Source organism: Cherax quadricarinatus, chromosome 100 (assembly GCF_038502225.1).
Source record: "Cherax quadricarinatus isolate ZL_2023a chromosome 100, ASM3850222v1, whole genome shotgun sequence".
NCBI classification, from domain to species: domain Eukaryota; kingdom Metazoa; phylum Arthropoda; class Malacostraca; order Decapoda; family Parastacidae; genus Cherax; species Cherax quadricarinatus.
Genome location: NC_091391.1, coordinates 10,490,825 through 10,512,726, shown reverse-complemented (window position 1 = coordinate 10,512,726; position 21,902 = coordinate 10,490,825). Strand labels below are relative to the sequence as shown.

The 21,902-nt window shown below is 47.2% G+C and overlaps 1 protein-coding gene across 2 annotated transcripts in view; it reads right to left on the bottom strand.

The window, feature by feature from the left end:
• Positions 1–18,359, bottom strand: part of LOC138851113 (zinc finger protein 84-like) — a 67,188-nt gene extending 48,829 nt beyond the window's left edge. Inside the window, exon 1 of one of the 2 annotated variants that reach the window (XM_070079649.1) lies at positions 18,271–18,359. The gene's annotated coding sequence lies outside the window, so the exon portion shown is untranslated. The remainder of the gene's footprint in view (positions 1–18,270) is intronic. The other variant, XM_070079650.1, reaches the window with a different exon arrangement.
• Between the last annotated feature and the right edge of the window lie 3,543 nt (positions 18,360–21,902).

Below are 21,902 nucleotides of genomic sequence, written 5' to 3'. Positions count from 1 at the left end.
AGGATTCTATTAGCTTTATTGCAAACACTTATGCACTGTTGTCTTGGTTTCAGATTACTGCTAACCAGAACTCCTAAATCTTTTTCGCAATCCGTAATATTATTTAGTTTATATGTGGCATGGTTATTGTCCTGTCCAACATTTAGAACTTTGCATTTGTCTATATTAAACTGCATCTGCCACCTCTCCAACCACTGGATCAGTCTACTCAAATCTTCCTGGAGTGCTCTAATGTCCTCGTCAGAATGAATTCGACGGCCTATTTTGGTGTCATCGGCAAACTTGCTGATGTCGCTCATTATGCCCTCATCTATGTCGTTTATGTATACTGTGAACAGCAGGGGGCCCAACACTGACCCCTGTGGAATACCGCTCGTGATGCTTCCCCACTCTGATTTTTCCCCATTTATGCAAACTCTCTGCTGCCTATTTGTCAACCATGCCTCTATCCAGGAAAAAATTTCTCCTCCTATTCCATGTGCCTTAATTTTCCTCAATAGTCTCTGATGTGGGGCCCTGTCAAAAGCCTTACTGAAGTCCATATACACAATATCATATTCATTACCATGATCTACCTCCTCAAATACCTTAGTGAAAAAAGTTAATAAATTCGTAAGGCAGGAACGCCCCTTTGTAAAACCATGCTGAGATTCGTTAATTAATTTATGCTTTTCAAGGTGGCTACGAACTGCCTCGGCAATTATTGATTCCATAATTTTGTCAGCCGAACTTTCTTTTAAAGACCATAACAAGACAAAGATCACGACAGCCAGAAAAATGACTGGGTGGGTATTAAGAACTTTCAAAACAAGGGAAATAATGCCGATGGTGACACTCTTCAAATTGCTAGTGCTCCCTCACTTAGAATATTGCTCAGTGCTGACGGCCCCGTTCAGGGCAGTAGATATATCTGAGCTGGAACAAATACAGAGATCGTTTACGGCTCACAATGAGCCAGTAAAGCACCTAAACTACTGGGAATGCCTGCAATTTTTGAACATGTACTAATTGGAGTGGAGGAGAGAGAGGTGCATGATAATACGTATATACCTGGATTGTAGTCGAGGACTTGGTCCCAAATCTGCACACTGCAATAACAACATACCAGAGTGAGAGATATGGGAGGAAGTGTAAAATAAACCCAGGGAGGAGCAGGGGTGTGGTAGGGACAATAAAGGAACACTGTATCAACATCCGGGGTCCCAGACTTTTCAACATCTTACCAGAAGATATCACAAACTGCTGGGACAAGTGTTGAAGCCTTCAAGAGGAAACAAGACAAGTATCTTCACCAGGTGCCAGAACAACCAGGCTGTGATGGGTATGTGGGGCAGTGGGCCTTCAGCAGCAACAGCCTGGTTGACCAGGCAAGCATCAAACGAGCCTGGCCCATGGCCGGGCTCAGAGAGTGAATATACTCTCGAAATTCTTCAAAGGTATATTAAACGTATACCATAGGATATCTTGGGTGGATAACAGTATCTTGGGTTATCCAGGGTAGATAACACTATCCTGGGTTAACCTGTCTGGATAACACTCACTACCCTAGGTTATCCAGGGTGGCTAACACTACCCTGGGTTATACTGGGTGGATAACTCTTGCTAACTTAGGGTATCCAAGGTGGATAACACTACCCTGGGTATCCAGGGTGGATAATACTATACTTGGTTATCCTGGGTGGCTAACACTCACTACCCAAGGTTATAATGGGTGGATAATGCTACCCTGGGTTATCCAGGGTGGATAACACTGCCCTGGGTTACCCTTGGTGGATAACACTCACTACCATAGATTATACTAGGTGGATAACACTACCAAGGGTTATCCAGGGTGGATAACACTACTGTGGGTTATGCTGGGTGGATAACACAATCCAGGGTTAGCCTGAGTGAAAGCCACTATCCTGGGTTATCCTCTGTGGATAACACTATCCTGGGATAGCCTCTGTGGATAACACTATCCTGGGTTAGCCAGGGGTGGATAAAACTATCCTAGGTTACCCAGGGTGAATAAGATGACCCAGGGTTATCCTCGGTGAATAATGCTATCCTGGGTTAGCCAGGATGGATAGCACTATCCTGTTTTATCCTGGGTTGATAACACTATCCTGGGTTAGCCACGGTGGACAACACTATCCTGGGTTATCCTGGGTGGATAAAACTACCCTGGGTTATCCTGGGTGGATAACACTACCCTGGGTGGATAACAATATGCTGAGTTATCCTGGGTGGATAACACTACCCTGGGTTATCCTGGGTGGATAACACTACCCTGGGTTATCCTGGTTTGATAACACTACCCTGGGTTATCCTGGGTAGGTAACACTACCCTGGGTTATCCTGGGTGGATAATACTACCCTTGGGTTATCCTGGTTCGATAACACTACCCTGGGTTATCCTGGGTGGATAACACTACCCTGGGTTATCCTGGTTCGATAACACTACCCTGGGTTATCCTGGGTGGATAACACTACCCTGGGTTATCCTGGGTGAATAGCACTACCCTGGGTTATCCTGGGTGGATAACACTACCCTGGATTATCCTGGGTGGATAACACTACCCTGGGTTATCCTGGTTGGATAACACAACCCTGGGTTATCCTGGGTGGGTAACACTACCCTGGGTTATCCTGGGTGGATAACACTACCCTGGGTTATCCTGGTTGGATAACACTACCCTGGGTTATCCTGGGTGGCTAACACTACCCTGGGTTATTCTGGGTGGATAACACTACCCTGGGTTATCCTCGGTGGATAACACTACCATGGGTGGATAACACTACCCTGGGTTATCATAGTTGGATAACACTACCCTGGGTTATCATGGGTGGATAACACTACCCTGGGTTATCCTGGGTGGATAACACTACCCTGGGTTATCATGGGTGGATAACACAGCCCTGGGTTATCCTGGGTGGATAACACTACCCTGGGTTATCCTGGGTGGATAACAATACCCTGGGTTATCCTGGGTTGATAACACTACCTTGGGTTATCCTGGTTGGATAACACTACCCTGGGTTATCCTGGGTGGATAACACTACCCTGGGTTATCCTGGGTGGATAACACTACCCTGGGTTATCCTGTTTGGATAACACTACCCTGGGTTATCCTGGGTGGATAACACTACCCTGGGTTAATCTGGGTAGATAACACTACCCTGGGTTATCCTGTGTGGATAACACTAATACTAGGTTATCCTGGGTGGATAACACTATCCTGGGTTATCCAGGGTGGATAACACTACCCTGGGTTATCCTGGTTGGATAACAATACCCTGGGTTATCCTGGGTGGATAACACTACCCTGGGTTATACTGGGTGGATAACACTACAATGCGTTATCCTGGTTGGATAATACCCTGGGTTATCCTGGTTGGATAACACTACCCTGGGTAATCCTAGGTGGATATCACTACCCTGCGTTATGCTGGGTGGATAACACTACCCTGGGTTATCCTGGGTGGATAACACTACCCTGGGTTATCCTGGGTGGATAACACTACCCTGGGTTATCCTGGGTGGATAACACTACCCTGGGTTATCCTGGGTGGATAACACAACCCTGGGTTATCCTGGGTGGGTAACACTACCCTGGGTTATCCTGGGTGGATAACACTACCCTGGGTTATCCTGGTTGGATAACACTACTCTGGGTTATCCTGGGTGGCTAACACTACCCTGGGTTATTCTGGGTGGATAACACTACCCTGGGTTATCCTCGGTGGATAACACTACCATGGGTGGATAACACTACCCTGGGTTATCATGGTTGGATAACACTACCCTGGGTTATCATGGGTGGATAACACTACCCTGGGTTATCCTGGGTGGATAACACTACCCTGGGTTATCCTGGGTGGATAACACTACCCTGGGTTATCCTGGGTGGATAACACTACCCTTTGTTATCCTGGTTTGATAACACTACCCTGGGTTATCCTGGGTAGGTAACACTACCCTGGGTTATCCTGGGTGGATAACACTACCCTGGGTTATCCTGGGTGGATAACACTACCCTGGCTTATCCTGGGTGAATAGCACTACCCTGGATTATCCTGGGTGGATAACACTACCCTGGGTTATCCTGGTTGGATAACACAACCCTGGGTTATCCTGGGTGGGTAACACTACCCTGGGTTATCCTGGGTGGATAACACTACCCTGGGTTATCCTGGTTGGATAACACTACCCTGGGTTATCCTGGGTGGCTAACACTACCCTGGGTTATTCTGGGTGGATAACACTACCCTGGGTTATCCTCGGTGGATAACACTACCATGGGTGGATAACACTACGCTGGGTTATCATGGTTGGATAACACTACCCTGGGTTATCATGGGTGGATAACACTACCCTGGGTTATCCTGGGTGGATAACACTACCCTGGGTTATCCTGGGTGGATAACACAGCCCTGGGTTATCCTGGGTGGATAACACTACCCTGGGTTATCCTGGGTGGATAACACTACCCTGGGTTATACTGGGTTGATAACACTACCTTGGGTTATCCTGGTTGGATAACACTACCCTGGGTTATCCTGGGTGGATAACACTACCCTGGGTTATCCTGGGTGGATAACACTACCCTGGGTTATCCTGTTTGGATAACACTACCCTGGGTTATGATGGGTGGATAACACTACCCTGGGTTAATCTGGGTGGATAACACTACCCTGGGTTATCCTGTGTGGATAACACTAATACTAGGTTATCCTGGGTGGATAACACTATCCTGGGTTATCCAGGGTGGATAACACTACCCTGGGTTATCCTGGTTGGATAACAATACCCTGGGTTATCCTGGGTGGATAACACTACCCTGGGTTATACTGGGTGGATAACACTACCCTGGGTTATCCTGGTTGGATAACAATACCCTGGGTTATCCTGGTTGGATAACACTACCCTGGGTTATCCTGGGTGGATAACACTACCCTGCGTTATGCTGGGTGGATAACACTACCCTGGGTTATCCTGTGTGGGTAACACTACCCTGGGTTATCCTGGGTGGATAACACTACCCTGGGTTATCCTGGGTGGATAACACTACCCTGGGTTATCCTGGGTGGATAACACAACCCTGGGTTATCCTGGGTGGGTAACACTACCCTGGGTTATCCTGGGTGGATAACACTACCCTGGGTTATCCTGGTTGGATAACACTACTCTGGGTTATCCAGGGTGGCTAACACTACCCTGGGTTATTCTGGGTGGATAACACTACCCTGGGTTATCCTCGGTGGATAACACTACCATGGGTGGATAACACTACCCTGGGTTATCATGGTTGGATAACACTACGCTGGGTTATCATGGGTGGATAACACTACCCTGGGTTATCCTGGGTGGATAACACTACCCTGGGTTATCCTGGGTGGATAACACAGCCCAGGGTTATCCTGGGTGGATAACACTACCCAGGGTTATCCTGGGTGGATAACACTACCCTGGGTTATCCTGGGTTGATAACACTACCTTGGGTTATCCTGGTTGGATAACACTACCCTGGGTTATCCTGGGAGGATAACACTACCTTGGGTTATCCTGGGTGGATAACACTACCCTGGGTTATCCTGTTTGGATAACACTACCCTGGGTTATCCTGGGTGGATAACACTATCCTGGGTTATCCAGGGTGGATAACACTACCCTGGGTTATCCTGGTTGGATAACAATACCCTGGGTTATCCTGGGTGGATAACACTACCCTGGGTTATGCTGGGTGGATAACACTACCCTGGGTTATCCTGGTTGGATAACAATACCCTGGGTTATCCTGGTTGGATAACACTACCCTGGGTTATCCTGGGTGGATAACACTACCCTGCGTTATGCTGGGTGGATAACACTTCCCTGGGTTATTCTGGGTGGATAACACTACCCTGGGTTATCCTGGGTGGATAACACTACCCTGGGTTATCCTGGGTAGATAACACTACCCTGGGTTATCCTGGGTGGATAACACTACCCTGGGTTATCCTGGGTGGATAACACTACCCTGGTTTATCCTGTTGGATAACACTAACCCTGGGTTATCCTGGGTGGATAACACTACCCTGGGTTATCCTGAGTGGATAACACTACCCTGGGTTATCCTGTGTGGATAACACTACCCTGGGTTATCCTGTGTGGATAACACTAACCCTGGGTTATCCTGGGTGGATAACACTACCCTAGGTTATCCTGGTTGGATAACACTACCCTGGGTTATCCTGGGTGGATAACACTACCCTGGGTTATCGTGGGTGGATAACAATACCCTGGGTTATCCTGGTGGATAACACTACCCTGGGTTATCCTGTGCTGATAACACTACCCTGGGTTTTCCTGTGCTGATAACACTACCCTGGGTTATCCTGGGTGGATAACACTACCCTTGGTTATCATGGGTGGATAACACTACCCTGGGTTATCCTGGGTGGATAACACTACCCTGGGTTATCCTGGGTGGATAACACTACCCTGGGTTATCCTGGTGGATAACACTATCCTGGGTTATCCTGGTTGGATAACACTACCCTGGGTTATCCTGGGTGGATAACACTACCCTGGGTTATCCTGGGTGGAAAACACTACCCTGGGTTATCCTGGTTGATAACACTATACTGGGTTATCCTTCGCTGATAACACTACCCTGGGTTCTCCTGGGTAGATAACACTACCCTGGGTTATACAGGGTGGATAACGCAACCCTGGGTTATCCTGGTTGGATAGCACTACCCTGGGTTATCCTGGTTGGATAACACTACCCTGTGTTATCCTGGGTGGATAACACTACCCTGCCTTATCCTGGGTGGATAACACTACCCTGGGTTATCCTGGGTGGAAAACACTAACCTGGGTTATCCTGGGTGGTTAACACTACCCTGGGTTATCCTGGGTAGATAACACTACCCTGGGTTATCCTGGTGGACAACACTACCCTGGGTTATCCTGGGTGGATAACACTACCCTGGGTTATCCTGGTTGGATAACACTACCCTGGGTTATCCTGGGTGGATAACACTACCCTGGGTTATCCTGGATGGATAACACTACCCAGGGTTATCCTGGATGGATAACACTACCCTGGGTTATCCTGGGTGGATAACACTACCCAGGGTTATCCTGGATGGATAACACTATTCTGGGTTATCCTGGGTGGATAACACTACCCTGGGTTATCCTGGTTGGATAACACTACCCTGGGTTATCCTGGTTGGATAACACTACCATGGGTTATCCTGGGTGGATAACACTACCCTGGGTTATCCTGTGCTGATAACACTACCCTGGGTTATCCAGGGTGGATAACACTACCATGGGTTATCCTGGGTTGATAACACTACCCTGGGTTATCCTGGGTTGATAACACTACCCTGGGTTATCCTGTGCTGATAACACTACCCTGGGTTACCCCTGGGTTGATAACACTACCCTGGGTTATCCTCGGTGGATAACACTACCCTGGGTTATCCTGTGTGGATAACACTACCCTGGGTTATCCTGGGTGGATAACACTACCCTGGGTTATCCTGTGTGGATAACACTACCCTGGGTTATCCTGGGAGGATAACAGTACCCTGGATTGTCCTGTGCTGATAACAATACCCTGGTTTATCCTGTGCTGATAACACTACCCTGGGTTATCCTGGGTGGATAACACTACCCTGGGTTATCCTGGGTGGATAACACTACCCTGGGTTATCCTGGGTGGATAACACAACCCTGGATTATCCTGGGTGGACAACGATACCCTGGGTTATCATGGTGGATAACACTAACCCTGGGTTATCCTGGGTGGATAACACTACCCTGGGTTATCCTGAGTGGATAACACTACCCTGGGTTATCCTGTGGGGATAACACTACCCTGGGTTATCCTGTGTTAATAACACTAACCCTGGGTTAACCTGGTTGGATAACACTACCCTGGGTTATCCTGGGTGGATAACACTACCCTGGGTTATCCTGGGTGGATAACACTACCCTGGGTTATCCTGGGTGGATAACACTACCCTGGGTTATCCTGGTTGGATAACACTACCCTGGGTTATCCTGGGTGGATAACACTACCCTGGGTTATCCTGGGTGGATAACACTACCCTGGGTTATCCTGGGTGGATAACACTACCCTGGGTTATCCTGTGCTGATAACACTACCCTGGGTTATCCTGTGCTGATAACACTACCCTGGGTTATCCTGGGTGGATAACACTACCCTGGGTTATCCTGGGTGGATAACACTACCCTGGGTTATCCTGGGTGGATAACACTACCCTGGGTTATCCTGGGTGGATAACACTACCCTGGGTTATCCTGGGTGGATAACACTACCCTGGGTTATCCTGGGTGGATAACACTACCCTGGGTTATCCTGGGTGGATAACACTATCCTGGGTTATCCTGGGTGGATAACACTACCCTGGGTTATCCTGGGTGGATAACACTACCCTGGGTTATCCTGGGTGGAAAACACTACCCTGGGTTATCCTGGTGGATAACACTACCCTGGGTTATCCTGGTTGGATAACACTACCCTGGGTTATCCTGGGTGGATAACACTACCCTGGGTTATCCTGGGTGGATAACACTACCCTGGGTTATCCTGGTTGGATAACACTACCCTGGGTTATCCTGGGTGGATAACACTACCCTGGGTTATCCTGGGTGGATAACACTACCCTGGGTTATCCTGGTTGGATAACACTACCCTGGGTTATCCTGGTTGGATAACACTACCCTGGGTTATCCTGGGTGGATAACACTACCCTGGGTTATCCTGGGTGGATAACACTACCATGGGTTATCCTGGGTGGATAACACTACCCTGGGTTATCCTGGGTGGATAACACTACCCTGGGTTATCCTGGGTGGATAACACTACCCTGGGTTATCCTGGTGGATAACACTACCCTGGGTTATCCTGGGTGGATAACACTACCCTGGGTTATCCTGGTTGGATAACACTACCCTGGGTTATCCTGGGTGGATAACACTACCCTGGGTTATCCTGGTTGGATAACACTACCCTGGGTTATCCTGGTTGGATAACACTACCCTGGGTTATCCTGGGTGGATAACACTACCCTGGGTTATCCTGGTTGGATAACACTACCCTGGGTTATCCTGGGTGGATAACACTACCCTGGGTTATCCTGGTTGGATAACACTACCCTGGGTTATCCTGGGTGGATAACACTACCCTGGGTTATCCTGGGTGGATAACACTACCCTGGGTTATCCTGTGCTGATAACACTACCCTGGGTTATCCTGGGTGGATAACACTACCCTGGGTTATCCTGGGTTGATAACACTACCCTGGGTTATCCTGGGTTGATAACACTACCCTGGGTTATCCTGGGTTGATAACACTACCCTGGGTTATCCTGTGCTGATAACACTACCCTGGGTTATCCTGGGTGGATAACACTACCCTGGGTTATCCTGGGTGGATAACACTACCCTGGGTTATCCTGTGCTGATAACACTACCCTGGGTTATCCTGGGTGGATAACACTACCCTGGGTTATCCTGGGTGGATAACACTACCCTGGGTTATCCTGGGTGGATAACACTACCCTGGGTTATCCTGGGTGGATAACACTACCCTGGGTTATCCTGGGTGGATAACACTACCCTGGGTTATCCTGGGTGGATAACACTACCCTGGGTTATCCTGTGCTGATAACACTACCCTGGGTTATCCTGGGTGGATAACACTACCCTGGGTTATCCTGGGTGGGTAACACTACCCTGGGTTATCCTTGTTGGATAACACTACCCTGGGTTATCCTGGGTGGATAACACAACCCTGGGTTATCCTGGTTGGATAACAGTACCCTGGGTTATTCTGGGTGGATAACACTACCCTGGGTTATCCTCGGTGGATAACATTACCATGGGTGGATAACACTACCCTGGGTTATCATGGTTGGATAACACTACCCTGGGTTATCATGGGTGGATAACACTACCCTGGGTTATCCTGGGTGGATAACACTACCCTGGGTTATCCTGGGTGGATAACACAGCCCTGGGTTATCCTGGGTGGATAACACTACCCTGGGTTATCCTGGGTGGATAACACCACCCTGGGTTATACTGGGTTGATAACACTACCTTGGGTTATCCTGGTTGGATAACACTACCCTGGGTTATCCTGGGTGGATAACACTACCCTGGGTTATCCTGGGTGGATAACACTACCCTGGGTTATCCAGTTTGGATAACACTACCCTGGGTTATCCTGGGTGGATAACACTACCCTGGGTTAATCTGGGTGGATAACACTTCCCTGGGTTATCCTGTGTGGATAACACTAATACTAGGTTATCCTGGGTGGATAACACTATCCTGGGTTATCCAGGGTGGATAACACTACCGTGGGTTATCCTGGTTGGATAACAATACCCTGGGTTATCCTGGGTGGATAACACTACCCTGGGTTATACTGGGTGGATAACACTATCCTGGGTTATCCTGGTTGGATAACAATACCCTGGGTTATCCTGGTTGGATAACACTACCCTGGGTTATCCTGGGTGGATAACACTACCCTGCATTATGCTGGGTGGATAACACTACCCTGGGTTATCCTGGGTGGATAACACTACCCTGGGTTATCCTGGGTGGATAACACTTCCCTGGGTTATCCTGGGTGGATAACACTACCCTGGGTTATCCTGGGTGGATAACACAACCCTGGGTTATCCTGGGTGGGTAATACTACCCTGGGTTATCCTGGGTGGATAACACTACCCTGGGTTATCCTGGTTGGATAACACTACTCTGGGTTATCCTGGGTGGCTAACACTACCCTGGGTTATCCTGGGTGGATAACACTACCCTGTGTTATCATGGGTCGATAACACTACCATGGGTGGATAACAATACCCTGGGTTATCCTACGTGGACAACACTACCCTGGGTTATCCTGGGTGGATAACACTACCCTGTGTTATCATGGGTGGATAACACTACCCTGGGTTATCCTGGGTGGATAACACAGCCCAGGGTTATCCTGGGTGGATAACACTACCCAGGGTTATCCTGGGTGGATAACACTACCCTGGGTTATCCTGGGTTGATAACACTACCTTGGGTTATCCTGGTTGGATAACACTACCCTGGGTTATCCTGGGTGGATAACACTACCTTGGGTTATCCTGGGTGGATAACACTACCCTGGGTTATCCTGTTTGGATAACACTACCCAGGGTTATCCTGGGTGGATAACACTATCCTGGGTTATCCAGGGTGGATAACACTACCCTGGGTTATCCTGGTTGGATAACAATACCCTGGGTTATCCTGGGTGGATAACACTACCCTGGGTTATGCTGGGTGGATAACACTACCCTGGGTTATCCTGGTTGGATAACACTACCCTGGGTTATCCTGGTTGGATAACACTACCCTGGGTTATCCTGGGTGGATAACACTATCCTGCGTTATGCTGGGTGGATAACACTACCCTGGGTTATTCTGGGTGGATAACACTACCCTGGGTTATCCTGGGTGGATAACACTACCCTGGGTTATCCTGGGTAGATAACACTACCCTGGGTTATCCTGGGTGGATAACACTACCCTGGGTTATCATGGGTGGATAACACTACCCTGGGTTATCCTGTTGGATAACACTAACCCTGGGTTATCCTGGGTGGATAACACTACCCTGGGTTATCCTGGGTGGATAACACTACCCTGGGTTATCCTGTGTGGATAACACTACCCTGGGTTATCCTGTGTGGATAACACTACCCTGGGTTATCCTGGGTGGATAACACTACCCTGGGTTATCCTGGTTGGATAACACTACCCTGGGTTATCCTGGGTGGATAACACTACCCTGGGTTATCGTGGGTGGATAACACTACCCTGGGTTATCCTGGGTGGATAACACTACCCTGGGTTATGCTGGGTGGATAACACTACCCTGTGTTATCCTGGGTATATAACAGTACCCTGGGTTATCCTGGGTGGATAACACTACCCTGGGTTATCCTGGGTGGATAACACTAAACTGGGTTATCCTGGGTGGATAACACTACCCTCCATTATCCTGGGCAGATAACACTACCCTGGGTTATCCTGGGTGGCTAACACTACCCTGGGTTATCCTGGGTGGATAACACTACCCTGGGTTATCCTGGTTGGATAACACTACCCTGGGTTATCCTGGGTGGATAACACTACCCTGGGTTATCCTGGATGGATAACACTACCCAGGGTTATCCTGGATGGATAACACTACCCTGGGTTATCCTGGGTGGATAACACTACCCAGGGTTATCCTGGTTGGATAACACTATTCTGGGTTATCCTGGGTGGATAACACTACCCTGGGTTATCCTGGTTGGATAGCACTACCCTGGGTTATCCTGGTTGGATAACACTATCATGGGTTATCCTGGGTGGATAACACTACCCTGGGTTATCCTGTGCTGATAACACTACCCTGGCTTATCCTGGGTGGATAACACTACCCTGGGTTATCCTGGGTGGATAACACTACCCTGGGTTATCCTGGGTTGATAACACTACCCTGGGTTATCCTGGGTTGATAACACTACCCTGGGTTATCCTGGGTTGATAACACTACCCTGGGTTATCCTGGGTGGATAACACTACCCTGGGTTATCCTGGGTGGATAACACTACCCTGGGTTATCCTGGGTGGATAACACTACCCTGGGTTATCCTGTGTGGATAACACTACCCTGGGTTATCCTGGGTGGATAACACTACCCTGGGTTATCCTGGGTGGATAACACTACCCTGGGTTATCCTGGGTGGATAACACTACCCTGGGTTATCCTGTGCTGATAACACTGCCCTGGGTTATCCTGTGCTGATAACACTACCCTGGGTTATCCTGGGTGGATAACACTACCCTGGGTTATCCTGGGTGGATAACACTACCCTGGGTTATCCTGGGTGGATAACACTACCCTGGGTTATCCTGGGTGGACAACGCTACCCTGGGTTATCATGGTGGATAACACTAACCCTGGGTTATCCTGGGTGGATAACACTACCCTGGGTTATCCTGAGTGGATAACACTACCCTGGGTTATCCTGTGTGGATAACACTACCCTGGGTTATCCTGTGTTAATAACACTAACCCTGGGTTATCCTGTGTTAATAACACTAACCCTGGGTTAACCTGGTTGGATAACACTACCCTGGGTTATCCTGGGTGGATAACACAACCCTGGGTTATCCTGTGTGGATAACACTAACCCTGGGTTATCTTGGGTGGATAACACTACCCTAGGTTATCCTGGTTGGATAACACTACCCTGGGTTATCCTGGGTGGATAACACTACCCTGGGTTATCGTGGGTAGATAACAATACCCTGGGTTATCCTGGTGGATAACACTACCCTGGGTTATCCTGTGCTGATAACACTACCCTGGGTTATCCTGTGCTGATAACACTACCCTGGGTTATCCTGGGTGGATAACACAACCCTTGGTTATCATGGGTGGATAACACTACCCTGGGTTATCCTGGGTGGATAACACTACCCTGGGTTATCCTGGGTGGATAACACTACCCTGGGTTATCCTTATGGATAACACTATCCTGGGTTATCCTGGGTGGATAACACTACCCTGGGTTATCCTGGGTGGATAACACTATCCTGGGTTATCCTGGTTGGATAACACTACCCTGGGTTATCCTGGGTGGATAACACTACCCTGGGTTATCCTGGGTGGAAAACACTACCCTGGGTTATCCTGGTGGATAACACTACACTGGGTTATCCTGCGCTGATAACACTACCCTGGGTTCTCCTGGGTGGATAACACTACCCTGGGTTATCCAGGGTGGATAACACAACCCTGGGTTTTCCTGGTTGGATAGCACTACCCTGGGTTATCCTGGTTGGATAACACTACCCTGGGTTATCCTGGGTGGATAACACTACCCTGCCTTATCCTGGGTGGATAACACTGCCATGGGTTATCCTGGGTGGAAAACACTACCCTGGGTTATCCTGGGTGGATAACACTACCCTGGGTTATCCTGGGTGGATAACACTACCCTGGGTTATCCTGGTGGACAACACTACCCTGGGTCATCCTGGGTGGATAACACTACCCTGGGTTATCCTGGTTGGATAACACTACCCTGGGTTATCCTGGGTGGATAACATTACCCTGGGTTATCCTGGTTGGATAACACTACCCAGGGTTATCCTGGTTGGATAACACTACCCTGGGTTATCCTGGGTGGATAACACTACCCAGGGTTATCCTGGTTGGATAACACTATCCTGCGTTATCCTGGGTGGATAACACTACCCTGGGTTATCCTGGTTGGATAACACTACCCTGGGTTATCCTGGTTGGATAACACTACCATGGGTTATCCTGGGTGGATAACACTACCCTGGGTTATCCTGTGCTGATAACACTACCCTGGGTTATCCAGGGTGGATAACACTACCCTGGGTTATCCTGGGTTGATAACACTACCCTGGGTTATCCTGGGTTGATAACACTACCCTGGGTTATCCTGGGTTGATAACACTACCCTGGGTTATCCTGTGCTGATAACACTACCCTGGGTTATCCAGGGTGGATAACACTACCCTGGGTTATCCTGGGTTGATAACACTACCCTGGGTTATCCTGTGCTGATAACACTACCCTGGGTTACCCTGGGTTGATAACACTACCCTGGGTTATCCTGGGTGGATAACACTACCCTGGGTTATCCTGTGTGGATAACACTACCCTGGGTTATCCTGGGTGGATAACACTACCCTGGGTTATCCTGTGTGGAAAACACTACCCTGGGTTATCCTGGGTGGATAACACTACACTGGATTGTCCTGTGCTGATAACAATAGCCTGGGTTATCCTCTGCTGATAACACTACCCTGGGTTATCCTGGGTTGATAACACTACCCTGGGTTATCCTGTGTGGATAACACTACCCTGGGTTATCCTTGGTGGATAACACTACTCTGGGTTATCCTGGGTTGATAACACTAACCTGGGTTATACTGTGTGGATAACACTACCCTGGGTTATCCTGGGTGGATAACAATACCCTGGGTTATCCTTGGTGGATAACACTACTTTGGGTTACCCTGGGTGGATAACACTACCCTGGGTTATCCTGTCCTGATAACACTACCCTGGGTTATCCTGGGTGGATAACACTACCCTGAGTTGTCCTGGGTTGATAACACTACCCTGGGTTGTACTGTGTAGATAACACTACCCTGGGTTATCCTGTGTGTATAACACTACCCTGGGTTATCCTGGGTGGATAACTACCCTGGGTTATCCTGGGAGGATAACACTACCCTGGGTTATCCTGTGTGGATAACAGTACCCTGGGTTATCCTGGGTTGATAACTACCCTGGGTTATCCTGGGTTGATAACACTACCCTGGGTTATCCTGTGTGGATAACACTACCCTGGGTTATCCTTGGTGGATAACACTACTCTGGGTTATCCTGGGTGGATAACACTACCCTGGGTTATCCTGTGTGGATAACAGTACCCTGGGTTATCCTGGGTGGATAACTACCCTGGGTTATCCTGGGTGGATAACACTACCATGGGTTATCCTGGGTGGATAACACTACCCTGGGTTATCCAGGGTGGATAACACTTCCCTGGGTTATCATGGGTGGATAACACTACCCTGGGTTATCCTGGGTGGATAACACTACCCTGGATTATCCTGCGGGGATAACACTACCCTGGGTTATCCAGGGTGGATAACACAACCCTGGGTTATCCTGGTTCGATAACACTACCCTGGGTTATCCTGGGTGGATAACACTACCCTGGGTTATCCTGGGTGGAAAACACTACCCTGGGTTATCCTGGGCTGATAACACTACCCTGGGTTATCCTGGGTGGATAACACTACCCTGGGTTATCCTGGGTGGATAACACTACACTGGGTTATCCTGGGTGGATAACACTATCCTGGGTTATCCTGGGTGGATAATACAACCCTGGGTTATCCTGGGTGGATAACACCACCCTGGGTTATCCTGGGTGGATAACACTACCGTGGGTTATCCTGGGTGGATAACACTACCCTGGGTTATCCTGTGCTGATAACACTACCCTGGGTTATTCTGTGCTGATAACACTACCCTGGGTTATCCTGGGTGGATAACACTACCCTGGGTTTTCCTGTGCTGATAACACTACCCTTGGTTATCCTGGGTGGATAACACTACCCTGGGTTATCCTGTGCTGATAACACTACCCTGGGTTATCCTGTGCTGATAACACTACCCTGGGTTATCCTGGGTGGATAACACTACCCTGGGTTATCCTGGTTGGATAACACTACCCTGGGTTATCCTGGTTGGATAACACTATCCTGGTTATCCTGGTTGGATAACACTACCCTGGGTTATCCTGGGTGGATAACACTACCCTGGGTTATCCTGGTTGGATAACACTACCCTGGATTATCCTGGTTGGATAACGCTACCCTGGGTTATCCTGGTTGGATAACACTACCCTGGGTTATCCTGGTTGGATAACACTACCCTGGGTTATCCTGTGCTGATAACACTACCCTGGGTTATCCTGGGTGGATAACACTACCCTGGGTTATCCTGTGCTGATAACACTACCCTGGGTTATCCTGGGTGGATAACACTACCCTGGGTTATCCTGGTTGGATAACACTACCCTGGGTTATCCTGGGTGGATAACACTACCCTGGGTTATCCTGGGTGGATAACACTACCCTGGGTTATCCTGGGTGGATAACACTACCCTGGGTTATCCTGTGCTGATAACACTACCCTGGGTTATCCTGGGTGGATAACACTACCCTGGGTTATCCTGTGCTGATAACACTACCCTGGGTTATCCTGGGTGGATAACACTACCCTGGGTTATCCTGGGTGGATAACACTAAACTGGGTTATCCTGGGTGGATAACACTACCCTGGGTTATCCTGGGTGGATAACACTACCCTGGGTTATCCTGGTTGGATAACACTACCCTGGGTTATCCTGGTTGGATAACACTACCATGGGTTATCCTGTGCTGATAACACTACCCTGGGTTATCCTGGGTGGATAACACTACCCTGGGTTATCCTGTGCTGATAACACTACCCTGGGTTATCCTGGGTGGATAACACTACACTGGGTTATCCTGGTTGGATAATGCTACCCTGGGTTATCCTGGGTGGATAACACTACCCTGGGTTATCCTGGGTGGATAACACTACCCTGGGTTATCCTGGGTGGATAACACTACCCTGGGTTATCCTGTGCTGATAACACTACCCTGGGTTATCCTGGGTGGATAACACTACCCTGGGTTATCCTGTGCTGATAACACTACCCTGGGTTATCCTGGGTGGATAACACTACCCTGGGTTATCCTGGGTGGATAACACTACCCTGGGTTATCCTGGGTGGGTAACACTACCCTGGGTTATCCTGGGTGGATAACACTACCCTGGGTTATCCTGGGTGGATAATACTACCCTGGGTTATCCTGGGTGGATAACACTACCCTGGGTTATCATGGGTGGATAACACTACCCTGGGTTATCCTGGTTGGATAACACTACCCTGGGTTATCCTGGGTGGATAACACTACCCTGGGTTATCCTTGGTGGATAACACTACCCTGGGTTATCCTGGTTGGATAACACTACCCTGGGTTATCCTGGGTGGATAACACTACCCTGGGTTATCCTGGTTGGATAACACTACCCTGGGTTATCCAGGGTGGATAACTCTACCCTGGGTTATCCTGGGTGGATAACACTACCCTGGGTTATCCTGGGTTAACACTACCCTGGGTTATCCTGGGTGGATAACACTACCCTGGGTTATCCTGGGTGGATAACTCTACCCTGGGTTATCCTGAGTGGCTAACACTACCCTGGGTTATCCTGGTTGGATAACACTACCCTGGGTTATCCTGGGTGGATAACACTACCCTGGGTTATCCTGGTTGGATAACACTACCCTGGGTTATCCTGGTTGGATAACACTACCCTGGGTTATCCTGGGTGGATAACACTACCCTGGGTTATCCTGGTTGGATAACACTACCCTGGGTTATCCTGGTTGGTAACACTACCCTGGGTTACATAATCATAATGGAACATTCTGGGGTTAAATCAGGTTGATGCGAGGCAGAGGAGGACGCCTCCGTCTCCTGGGAGCAAGAGACTATCACGGGCATCACTACCCACCACTAGAGGGAATGAAGGTGGTCAAAGAGAGAGAAAATAAGGGTAAAAATGAGGCAGAAATCTTACCTTAACGACACCATACTTAGTTCACTTTGTTATTGTTGGACTGAGAGGTTGAGGGAATAGAGGAACCGAGAGTTGATTACCGTCAACTCTTTATTTCAACCCTTAAACCCAGATATTATTGTGGTTTACTTGCATGTATATTCTGAATTTGACAGTTTATTACTGTCTATCCTGATGTAAACCAATAAAACGATACCTTATTACCGGTTTCCTTTTTTCTCGCCTTTTGTATTCAAGATAAAGCTTCAAAATAAGAGGAACTTAAAGACATTTACCATAATTTATATTTTCAACAGTTAAACCCTTATATTATTAGAATCTGCTCATATTAAAGCCTTTGAAAAGCTGCTTTGTTACCATAAACCATATATTTGAACCTTTAAACCCAGACTTTATTACCATTTTCTTTTGTTTAATAATTTTTATCAGAGTTAATAATTCAACCAGAAGAGAAGCCGAAAACTTAATACCGTCATCTAATACTGCCCTTAAACAATGACTTAATTAGTAATTTATTGATTTAAGGAGGAGAGCCTTTATTGTTCTTTGCCTTTAACTGAACCTTTAAACTACGACTTTACTGCACGGAAACACAAGCCAACACTGTCCTAAGTAATGTTAAAAATATTACAATTTTGAATTATAATATTACTAAGTAAATACTGTGATGACCTCCTGGTACTCCTTGATTCCTTAAACACAACCTTCTCCTGTATTATTCTGACTGTAACCTGTCTTAAACAAGAAACAATAGTACTCACTCCCAGGATACACAACAGTCTACAACTCTAGAACAAAACAAACTGGGGGAGATATTTCTATCTACTACTGTAATGAACTATCATGTTGTAACACCACTTGCTGCTGTACTGACCAATATGGACAATATGTTTTTCCAAATTTTAATGTAAAAACCTTATTACTCTTATAACAATTACCTGGAATATACCTGGAGAGGGTTTCGGGGGTCAACGCCCCCGCGGCCCGATCTGTGACCAGGCCTCATGGTGGATCAGGGCCTGATCAACCAGGCTGTTACTGTTGACTGCACACAACCCGAAGTACGAACCGCAGCCCGGCTGGTCAGGTACTGCCTTTAGGTTCCTGTCCAGCTCCTTCTTGAAGACAGCCTGAGATATATTGGTAATCCCTTTTATGTATTCTGGGAGGCAGTTGAACAGTCTTGGGTCCCAGACACTTATTGTGTTGTCTCTTATCATGTTAGTGGCGCCGAGTCTTTTGCTTTCATAGGGAGTGATTTTCGTGTGCAAGTTTCTTACTAATTCCTCTAGAATTTTCCAAGTGTAAATAATTATGTATCTCTCCCTCCTTTGTTCTAGGGAGTACAAGTTGAGGAGGAACTTCAAGTGTTCCCAGTAACTGAGGTGTTTTATCACAGTTATGTTTGCCATGAATGTTCTCTGCATTTTCTAGGTCAGCATTTTCACCTGTCTTGAAAGGTGGTGTTAGTGTGCAGCAATATTCCAGCCTAGATAGGTTAGGTTAGGTAAGGTTCGTCAGGAAACAGAACAAGTATTTCCTGACATGGGTGTTAGTCAGATGACGGCCCTCCATTGGAGCTTTTGGTAATCTGACCAAGGCCTTCTGCTGGCTTACCGTTCCACCTCTTTAAAACTTATGGTCACAGATATAACAATTTAGTTTTAGAACTAGGAATTTGAAGAGTATAGTCATGGGCTTGGCATCTCTAGTTTTGAAGGTTCTCATTATTCATCCTGTCATTTTTCTAGCAGATGTGTTTGATACAATGTTGTGGTCTTTGAAGGTGAGATCCTCTGACATTATCACTCACAGATCTTTTACATTAGTTTTTTTCACTCTGTTGTGTTGTTGGAATTTGTTTTACACTTCGATATAAGAAGTTTTAATTTCCTCACGTTTACGATATCAGAGTAGTTGAAATTTCTTATTATTGAAGTTCATATTGTTTTTTGTGGGCATTTAAAGATTTGGTTGATGTCTGCCTGTGGTCTTGCAGTGTCTTCACTAGAGAACACTGTCATGCAAATTCAGGTGTCATCTGCAGAGGAAGACACGGTGCCGTGGCTTCCCTGTCTGTCATATGTGAGGATGAGGAAAGGATGGGAATAGAGCTTTTCACAGTGCCATGTACCAGATACCTCATACAAACATTCCAAATTTTAGCAATAAACTAAAGACACTAATAACAAATAACCAAATGAACAAGCACCTCCTTCTGCTAGCTGGAGACTTCAACATTAACCGTAATCTAAGATCAAGATCAAGAAAGTTTAGGTAAGACCCCCATGTTGGGCGAGCTGCGAAGACAAGACAGGAGAAGAATACCGTTGGAAAGGAGTGTCCACAGTGGAAGAGAAAGTGCCAGGGCTTAACCCCAGATTAGATTTTGCCACTGATGTGGCTAGTTTATTGTGCACCCCATATCTATCCTGTGAACGGTAGCGCAAGAGCATATGGATACACAAAAGGCCTAGGAACTAAGCTCCGAAGGGTTAACAGGAATACATATGGATTTATATCTACATATCTATAGCTCAATTATCTGTTACAAGCAAATTTATGAAAATTGCTTAGTATATCTGGTATCTTATTTTCATTAATAAGATATCTTGACATGTCACATAGGCTATTATACTCTCTATCTCTGTATTCCTCAATAAGTGGACAATTAAGCACATAGTGTTCAAGACAGTGACCATATGACTGATCACATAATTTGCATTTAGTTTGATCATCATCTGTGTGTCTCCCAAACTGCCAGAAGTACTTGTAACCAAGCCTAAGCCTGGCCACTACAACATCAGTCAGTACTTGTAACCAAGACTAAGTCTGGCCACTACAACATCAGTCAGTACTTGTAACCAAGCCTAAGCCTGGCCACTACAACATCAGTCAGTACTTGTAACCAAGCCTAAGTCTGGCCACTACAACATCAGTCAGTACTTGTAACCAAGACTAAGTCTGGCCACTACAGCATCAGTCAGTACTTGCAACCAAGCCTAAGCCTGGCCACTACAACATCAGTCAGTACTTGCAACCAAGCCTAAGCCTGGCCACTACAACATCAGTCAGTGTTCACATTGCAAGTTGCTCCATAAACATACTTATCTACATTCATGTTATCATAGTGGGTTATAGATCTACTCAGGCTTCTAACTGCATTCCTATAACAATCATTTTCATTATTTACTTCTCTCCTAATATTATTCCTAATGCTAGACACAGTTATACCAAAGTTATATTCTGCATTCTCCTTCTGGGTACTCTTCTTGGCTAACATGTCAACTTTATCATGAAGGAGTAATCCAATGTGTGTTGGGATCCATAGCAATTGTACATTAATTTCTTTTTCCCGGATTTTTTAATATCTATACCTGGCTTCTCCAATGAGCATGTTGTTGGAGTCATTATATGAGTTAAGAACATTCACTAATGACATAGAATCAGTGATAATGATAGAGTCAAGCTGAGTGTCATAAGCTAGGTTTAGCGCCGTTAGGACTGCAAACAATCTGTCGTGGGACAGATTGAAGAAAGCAGGAGTAACAGGCTTTGTTGCAACAGTCTTGTGGTGGTTGGAGGTGTTGAAACTTGAGAGGCTGGCAGCAAGCTAGGTCGCAGGACTGGGC